The sequence below is a fragment of the Triticum urartu genome, chromosome 6, assembly GCF_003073215.2.
Source record: "Triticum urartu cultivar G1812 chromosome 6, Tu2.1, whole genome shotgun sequence".
Classification (NCBI taxonomy): domain Eukaryota; kingdom Viridiplantae; phylum Streptophyta; class Magnoliopsida; order Poales; family Poaceae; genus Triticum; species Triticum urartu.
This window is the reverse complement of record NC_053027.1, coordinates 376,507,747-376,519,827: the sequence shown is the minus strand read 5'-3', so window position 1 is coordinate 376,519,827 and position 12,081 is coordinate 376,507,747. Positions and strand designations below refer to the sequence as shown.

Sequence of the window (12,081 nt, the reverse complement as noted above, 5' to 3'; positions counted from 1 at the left end):
GCAAGATCCATGGCGGTAGCCTAGGCCTACTAGCACCTAACCCTAACCCTAGGTGGCAAAGAACTTACCATAAGTCCCATGTCCATGCTGACGACCTCGCAGTCCTCCTCCGAGCTAGTTTCCTCGTCGTTCCAGGAAGGCATGGTGGCAAGGAGGTCAACGGCGAGCCACCTCAAAGACGGCGAGCGGCGGCGAGCTCGTACTGGAGCAGGGGAGTGAGAGCAGGGGAGTGAGCGAGCAGGGAGAGAGTGAGTGAGCGAGCAGGGGAGTGAGCGCCCGACCGGCCGAGGGGGTTTATTTACCCCCGTTCCGACCGGGCCGCATGGGCTAACGGCTGTCAACGGCCGCGCCGTGAGCGCGCGTTGCCAGGTGGCCTGGCATGTGGGTCCGGGCGGTCAGAAAAACGGTTCAATCGCTAGTCACGGGCGTTTTGGGTTTTTTGAAACAGCGAACCACGCGACTGGTAGCTTTCTGAGAAAAATTAAAAAGTGGTAGTTTTTTGGAACCATAGCCTGTAAACTAGTAGTTTTATGCTATTTACTCGACCATATACAATGAAAGATGCTTATAGAGATGCTCGTAAAAATAAACCAGCTTTTGTCTAATCACCAATGATTATTTTCATAGTAAGAGCAACTTTCCAATGCGCCGACCCAAATTATCCGCGTGTGTCCGTTTGGGTCGAACCAAACGAAAACGCCGGCCCAACGCGCCGATGCAAACCCAAAATCCGTCTGCTCCCTCTCTGTTTGAACACATTCTCAGCCCATATTTGCACCGGATTTGCGTCCACACGGACACGAGACGGACTCTCCGTGCGTCTGCTCGGTGTCCGCCTCTGCCTGCATATCGGCCGACCAACTACCCACACGGTTGTAGTCAATGCGTCCATCTACCTTGGGTATGACAACGTCTGGAAGCCTCCGGAGTCCATGTTTAACCAGTGCATCAAGTTGCCTCTTTTGGGGACATGTTTAACCACCGCACCAACCATTGAGTGACCAATTTTGAAGGCCGGGGAACTGCTCTAGTACTATCCAGCACCAACACATGGGAGACCTTGATTTTGCCAGTAGCATCCACAAGTGGCAAGCCCAGAGCAGGAACAACATTAGGTCCCAAGTGTCTTTTCAGTTGACTCACATGAAAGACATTGTGTATCTGTACATTGGCAGGAAGTAGTAGTTTGTATGAGTTACCAATCTTCTGTAGTATTCTATATGGTCCATAGAATTTAGTGGCCAATTTGAGTCATGCCCTTATGCCAAAAGCTGCTAATCTGTAATGTTGCATTTTTAAGTATATCATTTCTCCTTCCTGTTTGTCCTATTTTTGTGTGCATATTTCTTCTTCCTCTGTTGAGCTACAAGTAAGTTGTGTTTCAACAGTTGATGTATTTGCACTTCCTGTTGTAGGAATGATAGTGCCTCTGTGTCAATGGGGCCAGGTATAGAAACCTCACCAATTTGGGGAGGAGAAAAGCCATACAAACACTGGAAAGGGGTGAATTTAGTAGCAGTGTGATAGGAGGTGTTAAACCACCATTCAGCCACATCCAGCCATGAACACCACTTCTTGAGTTCATTAAAAGCCATAGTCCTGAGATAAACCTTCAAACACTGATTCACTCTCTCAGTTTGGCCATCAAAGAACAACAGCTAGCCTTCACTCAATGGACTAATGGTAGTAACCTGAACAATACTATGCAGGAAACCGCACGAGTTGCAAATTCAGGAGGTGATAAAACATCAATGTACGGATTAATTCAGCCAAAACAGCTGGATGAAAACTATGCATTTTGTGAGTGGCGTACTACACACTTCATGACATGTCAAATACTCCGTATGTAGTCTCTTATTGGAATCTCTAAAAAGACTTATATTTACCGAAAAAGGCTTTCGCCCCGTTTTATAAATAAAGCAAACCGCCACAGAGCAACCATACAAGGACTAGTCCACAACTCACACACCCAAGTCTCACGACAAGAAGTACAAAAAGTTCTGCTGAGGGCACAGCTCAACAAGCCCAAACAAAAGAAAAAGAACGGCCGGGGGAGGCCGGAGAACGTGCCCGGCCCCTATCCGGCTCGGGGGGTGGCAGAGGAGGCGGCGGCGACAAACGAACAGCCATAGAGCGGAGGTCGGCGATGGAGGCAGAGATGGCATCCCGGTCCTGGGGGCGGCTAAGCGGTCGCCAAAGCTGCAAGTAACCAGACAGCGGGAGTAAGAGGGAGTAATTGCTAAATCTAAGTTCCAAAACTGAATTGCTTTATAAGAAGATCTCGGATGAATGATTATCATGGTACCTGCGAAGATGTGTACTATTAGCTAAAATCATTTGTATCAGGCAAAAAGACAAGCACCTTATTAAATAGAGCACACAACTTACTTGTAATTAAACAACAAGAATCCATGCAATGTTTTGGAAGTAATTAGAACTGAAATGGGAATAGAGAAGCATTGCATGACCTCACGGCAGATCAAAACCTCCATTATCTTCCTTACAGCCTTGCTTGGATTAGTATCTAGTTCAACGCCTACAGGGTTACACACTGCACTACTTTTGCAGATGAATGAAATTTACTTTTAGAGGCAAAATTAAGAGTTTATAGTACAGTCCCAGTAATAAATCTGTTGTTCAGAACAGCCCGAAACAATTGATCTCTTATCACAATCCGGAGTCAGTACTGGCTAAAGAAAATTGAAAAAAAGGCTTCCTTGATGAACATGGTTGGACCAAAATTTGAGTTACGTAAAATAACAATTTCATTTACAGTTAACATCAAGAAAGTGATAATTCCAGACTGCTGTAGTTAACAAATGGTTGGACCAAAATTCGTGTATAGATTATACCTATATAAGTTAGCCAAGGAAACGATAATTCCAGACTGATAGATGATATAAAAATTAAAGATGCAGGTGGAGAGGATTGGAAACCCAAACTACTGGCTCATAAATATAACAAAAGAGATTTGTTGCTTCCAAATCTTTGAGCTTCCTTGTTCCGATGGTACAGATGTTGCAATATTGACAAGACAAAATTTGCAAATTTATGCTTCTAAATATGCACACAGCTAGAAACATCAAGAAAGCATAGCTAATCCTCACAAGTCATGGTTTCCCCGATTAAAAGAACCATATTATGTGATCGGATCTTGCGTTATCATTGTCAAGAATGTGCTATTCTCTAAAATCCAGCACAATTTTTGCCTCACTCAAAGGAAATGACATACTGCTGCGCTTAATTGGCTAGAATTGTTCTTGATTTACACAACCTTTTTTGGCACACTGTGACTCACGTCAAGCACGGAGAGACAACACGGCGTAAGGGCCAAACTATGGTGAGAGGACGGATCCCCCTTTGTCATCCTGCTGCACTTTGAGGGGATGTCATGACTGGTGTGGACAAAGGTCAAAAGTGTGGCGGTCATCTTGGATGGCACCGGTCCTAGGGATGCCGATGCAAACAGTGTTGTCATGGGAGATAAAGATCAGCAGAAAAAGAACATATGAATCAAACTATATAAACTAAACTGAAGATGACAGTCGATGCTAACATATCTAAACCAGCTGCATGGCTGGAAATACAGCACAGCTTTGTCTCTAGTTGTCGGATTTATCAAGACCATCTCTCCAAAGGAGTCTACCCATGTGCACCCAAATATCAAGTTGTTGATCTTGGCCAGCGGTGGTACCAGTTCTAGCACGACACCGGATTTGGCAAGTGTCACTCTAGTCCTGTGATGAAGAAACACGTTCAGGAGTTAGATAAACATAAATGGTTTCTATAGAACCTTGAAAACAATTTTATTTTGACCATCAGCTTTTACAGCAGCTTTCAGACACAAATATATCCATACAAATAATTACATCTCAATCAATAACCTTCCAAGATACACTGCCACATAGTTTTCCAAGAACTTTGTCTTCAACTTTGATGTGATGTCGTAAGTAAATGGATCGTTCTCACAGTGAGCTACACCCATCGGAGGATGTGGCTTACCTATGAAAATAAAATTGATGAAAAAAAAGACTAAAAGAAATACAGTAAACAAAATGCAGAATTAACATGGCTGATTAACAAAAAGGTAATAAGAGTGAGATGGTGCATCTGTACGTAAACCATACACTTGTTCATTGGTGGGCAGTGAAAAGGTAGCAACTGCAGATAAAAAACACTTCCTAGTATGATGACCATCCCCAAAGTTAATTCAGCTTCTTTTTGCAATTGCAATCATCACTAACCTGCACAGCGATAAATGTAATACCCTGGTGTTTAACCATCTCATACGTCTCTTCAAGGATGGAATTGAAAGGCTTCCCCGTACGGTGGTAGGCTAAGTAGGCTGACAAGGCCCATGTAGCTGAAAAGTAGGGCTCAAAGCTCAGTCAGCCAGAATATTGCATTAGAGTAGAGTTGCAGGTGAGGAAAGGGACTTACAAGCATATACCATACACATGTGTGGATCCTCACATTCATCTGCTTTGTCTAACAGGTCGCAATATTCCATCAACTGCATTCAGTATAAACAGCTGAAATATTAGTAAATAATCGTTGTAAAGATGCAGAAAAGTTATTGCATGTAGACTCCATGTGATGCTTAGGCAAGAACGGGAAGAAATGGGAGAAAAAACAAAGAACGATTGACTATTACAGCTCTCCATGACAACTATCAATGGAATCTCACAAGACGATTTAGCTGCTGATTTTCAGTATTTAACCTACCACACTACAGAGACCAAACTCGCACAGTCAAACACCAAAATATATACACATTATGCAGTCTTGTCACTCTCCGTGGGGCTTCGACCTTGCTTGGTGGATCAATTGTTGCATTTTCACACTGCCCTGGTCACTGTTTCTGTGTGCTACAGCAACTAAGATGTACAGACATTGAGAGCTTTAAATCTGAACTTAACTCACTGGTGGGGAAAACAATGCAGACACAGGCTACTCTATACAGTTTGACGTGATATGTAGTGATATTTATGCAGACAAAGAATATAACTTAGCAATCTTATTTCCTTTCGTCCCCGGTGGGAAACATCATACCTCAAGAAGAACAGAGCTCCTCTTCCTTGCTAAGATTTACTGGTCAATGGTCAGCTCTGGTATCTGCTCTATTGGCCTCCTCCTTGCAATTCTTCATAGACTAAAGAGCCAAAAAAAAAAGAGAGATTCGGAGCAGACTAAATGTGGGCAATGAATTATATATCAAACATTAAGCTTAGCAAGCGTGTACTTGTCCTCAACTGGACACTGCTTATGAGTAGCTAAAGATTGGGCTAATGCGTGCATTGGAGACCTTATATTGCCTAGTACGATCACAAATACAAAGTATCAAGGCTTGCCAAGGCTCCATCAAGAGAAAAGAAATCAGAATAAGAAACTGAGGCTCCATCAAGAAGAAACATCCCAAATCAGTTTCTTATGGATACCTTCTATCTATCTGCATATCATCAAATAGATAGTGTGCACTGAGCTCATCCTTCCTGGCCAGCTCCTTGCTCCAAATCCTATTCCTGTGACTATTATCAAATCCATATCCAAGTGGCAGGGAAAGGATAAGGAAGAGGGGAGGTCTCTCTCGCGGGTCGGTAGGCGAGGTCGGAGGTCGGGGGAGACTAGAGGCAGCACCGCATGGGGCGAGATGAGTCGCGGTGGGCGTGGCCGCACGAGGTCGCGGTTGGAGGAGAGGCGGCACCGCACGGAGCGATGTGAAGGGTCCCCGTAGGTACCGCCGCACGTGGCCGGGGTCGGAGGTGAGGTGGCACCGCCGCCACGCCATGCGCCATTGCCATAATCTGTGGTAATACAACTCTTTTTTTTTGGAGAAACTCACGTTGTACAACTGGACTGGGCGCCTTCTCTCGAGTAATCCTCGTGGGCAAGCAAAAAGGCCCAAGCAACCAGAGAGCTCAGTTGGGCCGAGAAATTTAACGCGTGGTGGAGGTCGGAAAAAACAGGCAGATCTGACCCACAAATGCACAGATTTTCTAGCACGCAGATCGCGCCGATAGATCGTTCATACAGGAGCTGAATCCGAGTAGAAGAGGGATCGCGCAGATGTCCGATCCGGTTCCCAATCAGACTTCGCCCCGGAGAGGGAAACCGCCAATCGCCCAATAACATACAAAATGCCCGTGCGTTGTAACGGGAGAAAAAAATAAGCATGTTCATCAAAATATCCACCAGCATGGCACAATAACATACAAACGCTCCACTTGATGTCGGAACACACCAAGGTCTAGTAGAAATGCATATCAGTCATACATTAAGAACCATGTTGCACACATGATGCTCTTTTTGTATGATTTTCATATGTCAGTTATGATCCTATCATTCATGAATAAATCAACGTGCAGAAGAACCAGATTGAGTACTTTATCCGTCCGTTTTCAAAGGGCCTAACTTTGAAATCTTCTGGCATTATTTGAATTTGGGAGCAATTTTTGGAATTCGCACTGGGCCGTCAAAACAACTTAAAGGACGGACAAAACTAATCTGGAAAGAAAATGTTTAATAGAAGCATCTCTTGACAGATAATCCTTTTGTTTTTCTAATCTAAAAACACAAGCATTTCTACCATAGAATCACAACTGAGCATTAAGGTCCACCAATCTTCCTAGGAGGCAGATTGAAGGAGTGATACGCAGGGCAGGGGCATAAAACAAATGAGACAGGATTCCACACACCAGGCGAGAAACAAAAACTTGCGAGCAAGGAAAGAGTTAGTTTGAAAAGAAATGATGCAAAGTCTACACAAAAACTGAAGGCGTCAAAAGATGGCTTGCATCACTCTCGAAAATTATAATTTGCATCGACTATACTCCTGATCAATATTAATTGAAGGTGAACCCAAAGATTCAATCCGTGCTTTATTATTAGGGAGATTAATATGGATCGGAGGGAGTACCATTGTTGAAGCACCCTTGAGAACCCCTGAGCTTTACTAATCTTGGGTTCTCGATTTTAAATAAATGCTTAGTAGTTTATCATGTATATAATTTTATTGTGTCACCTTTTCATCAAATAAAATGGAAGCATTAAATAGCTCTTCCAGATAAATAACACAGTACAACAGCGCATTATGTGAGGCATACACAGACACAAAGCTCAAAGATGCAAAACTGATAAGGTGGACTGTCCTATACGGTACAGTGAACAAGCAACAAATGAGTCCACACTTTACATAAACAAACAACTCAACTAAGTGTAAGAAATCTACTTGTCAGATTTAATTTCAGTGTTGAGAGTTCAATACATTTATGAAATCAGAAGAAAGTCTGACCTCAAATAACCTTGAGTCGCAGGATTCATGGATGAAAAAATTCAGCAGCAGCGACAATTGGATAAACATGGCATAAAAAGTCAAAAGGAGTGATATATATTATCTTTCATGTGCAGCAGCGAAGAAACTAATCAAATCTGTACTTATTGTTCCATGTGGGATAGAAAGAATATAAAATGCAGAATACCATGTTTCTGTCTAAATTTTGTTGTCTGCTATGCTCAAGTTCACATGCATTAAGTAGCTTATATTGGTGTACTTCTAAATATGCTAAGTGTTACCTGTCAATATTGAACACCAGTAGCAATTTGCACCATTCCATTGGGATGCAGATACTCCAGTTGCTAGCTAGCGAGCCGGGAGGATGGCGTTTTGAGCGTCGCCAACGCCGGCCATCCCGACCGGGTGGTGAGAGCAAGAATGACCTGCAGTGGCCATGTAATTCACAAACCTCACCGCTGGTATGCCTTTGCTTTGAGGCATTCGACAGCCTGAGACCCTTCCACTACACCATGCCCGCCAGCCTTGATATTGATCCCATTGATTGTCCATGCCCAACTACAACCAAAGAGCAGTGAGTGTCTCAAGCAACTTCGATACAAAAGATCCGTCTATCGCGTAAAAAAATGCAATGAGCAGTGGGTGCAGAACTTGTCGCGGCAGCCGGCCCAATTGGCCAAACTAGCCGGCCCAGCTTCCCCACTAACGCTTGATCTTCGTCCATCGGCGCCCATGGCTGGCCATCATCGTGTCGGCGACCTCCGTCTCCACAGCAGCACTTCGCCCCTTTGTACCTCCCCTCTGGCCACGGTGATCTCCGTCTCCAGCAACACTCCCGTCCCTTTTTACCTCCTCCTCCGGCCACGGCGATCTCCGTCTCCAACAGGACTCGTCCTTGCTTCATGGCATCAATTCGTTCCATTTGCTTCGGCTCCTTTCCCACTTTTGGATTTTAATTCCTCCTTCACTCTATTTCCTTTCCTTTGATGCCTTCTCGTTTGGAAGGAAATTAATTTTTAATACGGTTTGGTGATCCTCATGATACTCTGGAACATTATAAACCGGTGAAAATTGATGTAACTCATCGAGGCGGGACTAATATTGGTACGTGAATTTGGGATCGGAGAGAGACCTGTCTACGTGGCAAGGCCCAATACCAGTTGAATACAGGATACAGCGCCCACCAGCGGAGGCGGAACAAACGAACGAATCGTTATCTATAAAATAGCCACTTTAAAAAAAGGAGTGTGGGTTTAATATAAAAAGACGTAAGGATGTTTTTGCAAAAACGCCGCGACGGTGAATCTAGAGACTCAATCCATGCTTTATTATGAGGATGTGTCTAGGGCACATCTAGATGTGCTCTAGTTATTGCACATCTAAGTGAGTGAATCAAGCATAAAGAGAAAAAAGAAAAAAAAATATTCACACGAATCTTAATGTAAGATCAATGACATAAGACTTAGATGTGCAATACTTATGGCACATTTAGATGTGCTTTAACAAAACTGTTATTATTAGGGAGATATATATATCTGATCCGGTGCCTCTTCCGGATCCCTAAAACACACCCGGCGGGCGGCGTGAAGACAGTCGAAGGCCCCGGCCAGCGGCGACGCAAGTCCCCGGCGGCGAGGCAAGGCCCGGTTTCCAACTAGATGGCTAAAGGCGGCAAGGCCAAAAAAGGCCCGGCGAGCGGCGGTCAGCCACCGCGTCAGATCAGCCACCTTGTTCTGTTTCAAGGTGAGGCCTACGAGCTCCTGTCAAGCTACACAACAACGCATCCTGCCCGTGTAGACACCGACCAACCGGTCGGCCAGTCGGCAGTCCCCGCCAAGGAACCAGAGCAGCTCGGCCCCTCGACACGCCGCCTCGTCTTTTCTCTGGCGGATGCTCTAGACGACCTGGTCAACTCCGCCATCTGCTTAGAGAAGCTCGAGGACACTCAAGTCGCCGTCACGCCCGATGGCCGGATAAAGTTTGTCAACGCCGTTTTCGTGGAGAGAAAGGATCTAAGTGAGTTCAAGATCATGGTGGCAGAGAATTACAACGACCTCGCCGGCATAATCACCCGCTACTTGTCTCCCGTGTCGCATTGCATCCCGGCGGAGGTCACGCATCTGCTCTACCTGATGAGGAACAGAGCGTGGGAGATGAGGTATCTGATCACCTACCACTCTGCCACAGTGCCTCTGGGGAACCGGTCGGACCTCTTTCTCATAATACATAGCTATGTGTGGGAGGTGCTCAGGAAGACTGACCCTGGGGGGTATGAGTATGTCATGGCAAGTCTTGAGTATGATCCTGATTGGAGGAATGCGGTCGTTAACAACGAGCATCTGCAGAAGTACTATGCAGGCGGAGGCGCGTTGTATGAGAGCAATGCGCGGCTGCGGGGAAGCGTGCGCGGCGCCATGGACGAGCATCGCCAAGTGATGAGGTTCAATCATGATGGCCAGAGTCACCCTCTCGAGCATGCCGCCGACTCATCAGCACCAAACGGGATGCGTTACAATCTGATGCAATTGGGCCACATGTATCACGCCAACTTCGCACGGCTTGCGTACTCGATGCAAGCAGCCCTGCATGCCATTGATCGCCTCAGGTGTGTTGGGATCAAGTCTCTCTTCTTCTCGAACAATTCAGAAAAGGAGTATCAAGAGATACGGTGGAGGGTGTCGAGCTGATGATGGATGGAGGTGCTACATCGTTTCGTCTGTAGCAAGTAACTCTCACAATCTGTAATGTTGTGATGCTCTTGGTTTTAGTTTGTCAATTGCTACTGGTACGGATGTTGGCGACTGTCCTTTATTAACTAATTTGGTTGGCTTTTACTCTCGGAGTGCGTCCATTTCTGCTGCCTTGAAATGCTTATTTAATCTTGTAATGCTGGGCTTGAATTGCTAGTTCTTTGGGTCTAAGAATGATGTGCGTTGATGGTTGTGACGTCTGATTAGCCTTAATGCGTTTGCTGGCGAATAGTTTCCTTTTTCATATGGTTGGCTTTTAGTTCAAACTCACTACAAAATGACAAGATGATCTGCTAACAGTCAAATCGAGAAATGAAGGTCCTCTGAAATGCCATGCTGGTTATCTGGACTCAATATTTCCAGGAATTACTTGACGACAGATATTTTTTCCATGGTTATGTGAATACAGACAGATCAGGCTAAAAACCAACCAACCCACTGATAATCTTGGCGGACATGACAAAATATTAATCCCTCTATCTCAAAATTCTTGTCTTAAATTTGTGTAGATACGGATGTATCCAACACTAAAACGTAACTAGATACATCAGTATTTAGACAAGTTTAAGACAAGAATTTTGAGACAAAGGGAGTAAGTTAACAACTCTGCAATGTTAGTATACTAGAAGAACGCCCGTGCGTTGCAACGGGGCCACATTAATTTTAAGAGTTCAATATCAGTTATGTTAATATTACATTTAATATTCTCATACATATCAAGTGACATTGGCGACATTTTTTTGTTGAGGAACGTAGTAATTTCAAAAATTTCCTACGCACACGCAAGATCATGGTGATGCATAGCAACGAGAGGGGAGAGTGTGTCCACGTACCCTCATAGACCGAAAGCGGAAGCATTAGCACAACGCGGTTTATGTAGTCGTACGTCTTCACGATCCGACCGATCAAGTACCGAACGCACGGCACCTCCGAGTTCTGCACACGTTCAACTCGGTGACGTCCCTCGAACTCCGATCCAGCCGATCTTTGAGGGAGAGTTCCGTCAGCATGATGGCATGGTGACGATGATGATGTTCTACCGACGCAGGGCTTCGCCTAAGCACCGCTACGATATGACCGAGGTGAATTATGGTGGAGGGGGGCACCGCACACGGCTAAGAGATCAAGAGATCAATTGTTGTGTCTTTGGGGTGCCCCTGCCCCCGTATATAAAAGAGTGGAGGAGGGGGAGGGCCGGCCCTCTCTATGGCGCGCCCTAGGGGAGTCCTACTCCCACCGGGAGTAGGATTCCCCCTTTTCTAGTAGAACTAGGAGCCCTTCCAAGTAGTAGGAGTAGGAGGGAAGGAAAGGGAAGGGAAAAGGAGAAGGAAGGAAGGGGCGCCCCCCCTCCCTAGTCCAATTCGGACCAGCCCATGGGGAGGGGTGCGGCCACCCTTTGAGGCCTTTCTCTCCTTTCCCGTATGGCCCATTAAGGCCCAATAGAATTCCCGTAACTCTCCGGTACTCCCGAAAATACCCGAATCACTCGGAACCATTCCGATGTCCGAATATAGTCGTCCAATATATCGATCTTTACGTCTCGACCATTTCGAGACTCCTCGTCATGTCCCTGATCTCATCCGGGACTTCGAACTCCTTCGGTACATCAAAACACATAAACTCATAATATAACCATCATCGAACTTTAAGCGTGCGGACCCTACGGGTTCGAGAACTATGTAGACATGACCGAGACACGTCTTCGGTCAATAACCAATAGCGGAACCTGGATGCTCATATTGGCTCCTACATATTCTACGAAGATCTTTATCGGTCAAACCGCATAACAACATACGTTGTTCCCTTTGTCATCGGTATGTTACTTGCCCGAGATTCGATCGTCGGTATCTCAATACCTAGTTCAATCTCGTTACCGGCAAGTCTCTTTACTCGTTCCATAACACATCATCCCGTAACTAACTCATTAGTTGCAATGCTTGCAAGGCTTAAGTGATGTGTATTACCGAGAGGGCCCAGAGATACCTCTCCGACAATCGGAGTGACAAATCCTAATCTCGAAATACGCCAACCCAACAAGTA

At 45.3% G+C, this 12,081-nt stretch overlaps 1 long non-coding RNA gene across 3 annotated transcripts; it reads right to left on the bottom strand.

Moving 5' to 3' along the window:
• Positions 1-3,224: 3,224 nt before the first annotated feature.
• On the bottom strand, positions 3,225-5,875 carry LOC125513578. 3 transcript variants are annotated; one of them, XR_007286026.1, is made up of 5 exons: positions 5,053-5,875; positions 4,441-4,513; positions 4,245-4,363; positions 3,885-4,002; positions 3,225-3,737 (listed from the first exon to the last, which is right to left on the bottom strand). It is a non-coding gene; the product is annotated as an uncharacterized LOC125513578 (long non-coding RNA). The 3 variants fall into 3 exon arrangements; XR_007286027.1 differs by having other exon boundaries at positions 3,225-4,002; positions 5,053-5,152; positions 5,439-5,875; XR_007286025.1 differs by having other exon boundaries at positions 3,225-4,002; positions 5,053-5,873.
• Positions 5,876-12,081: the final 6,206 nt, after the last annotated feature.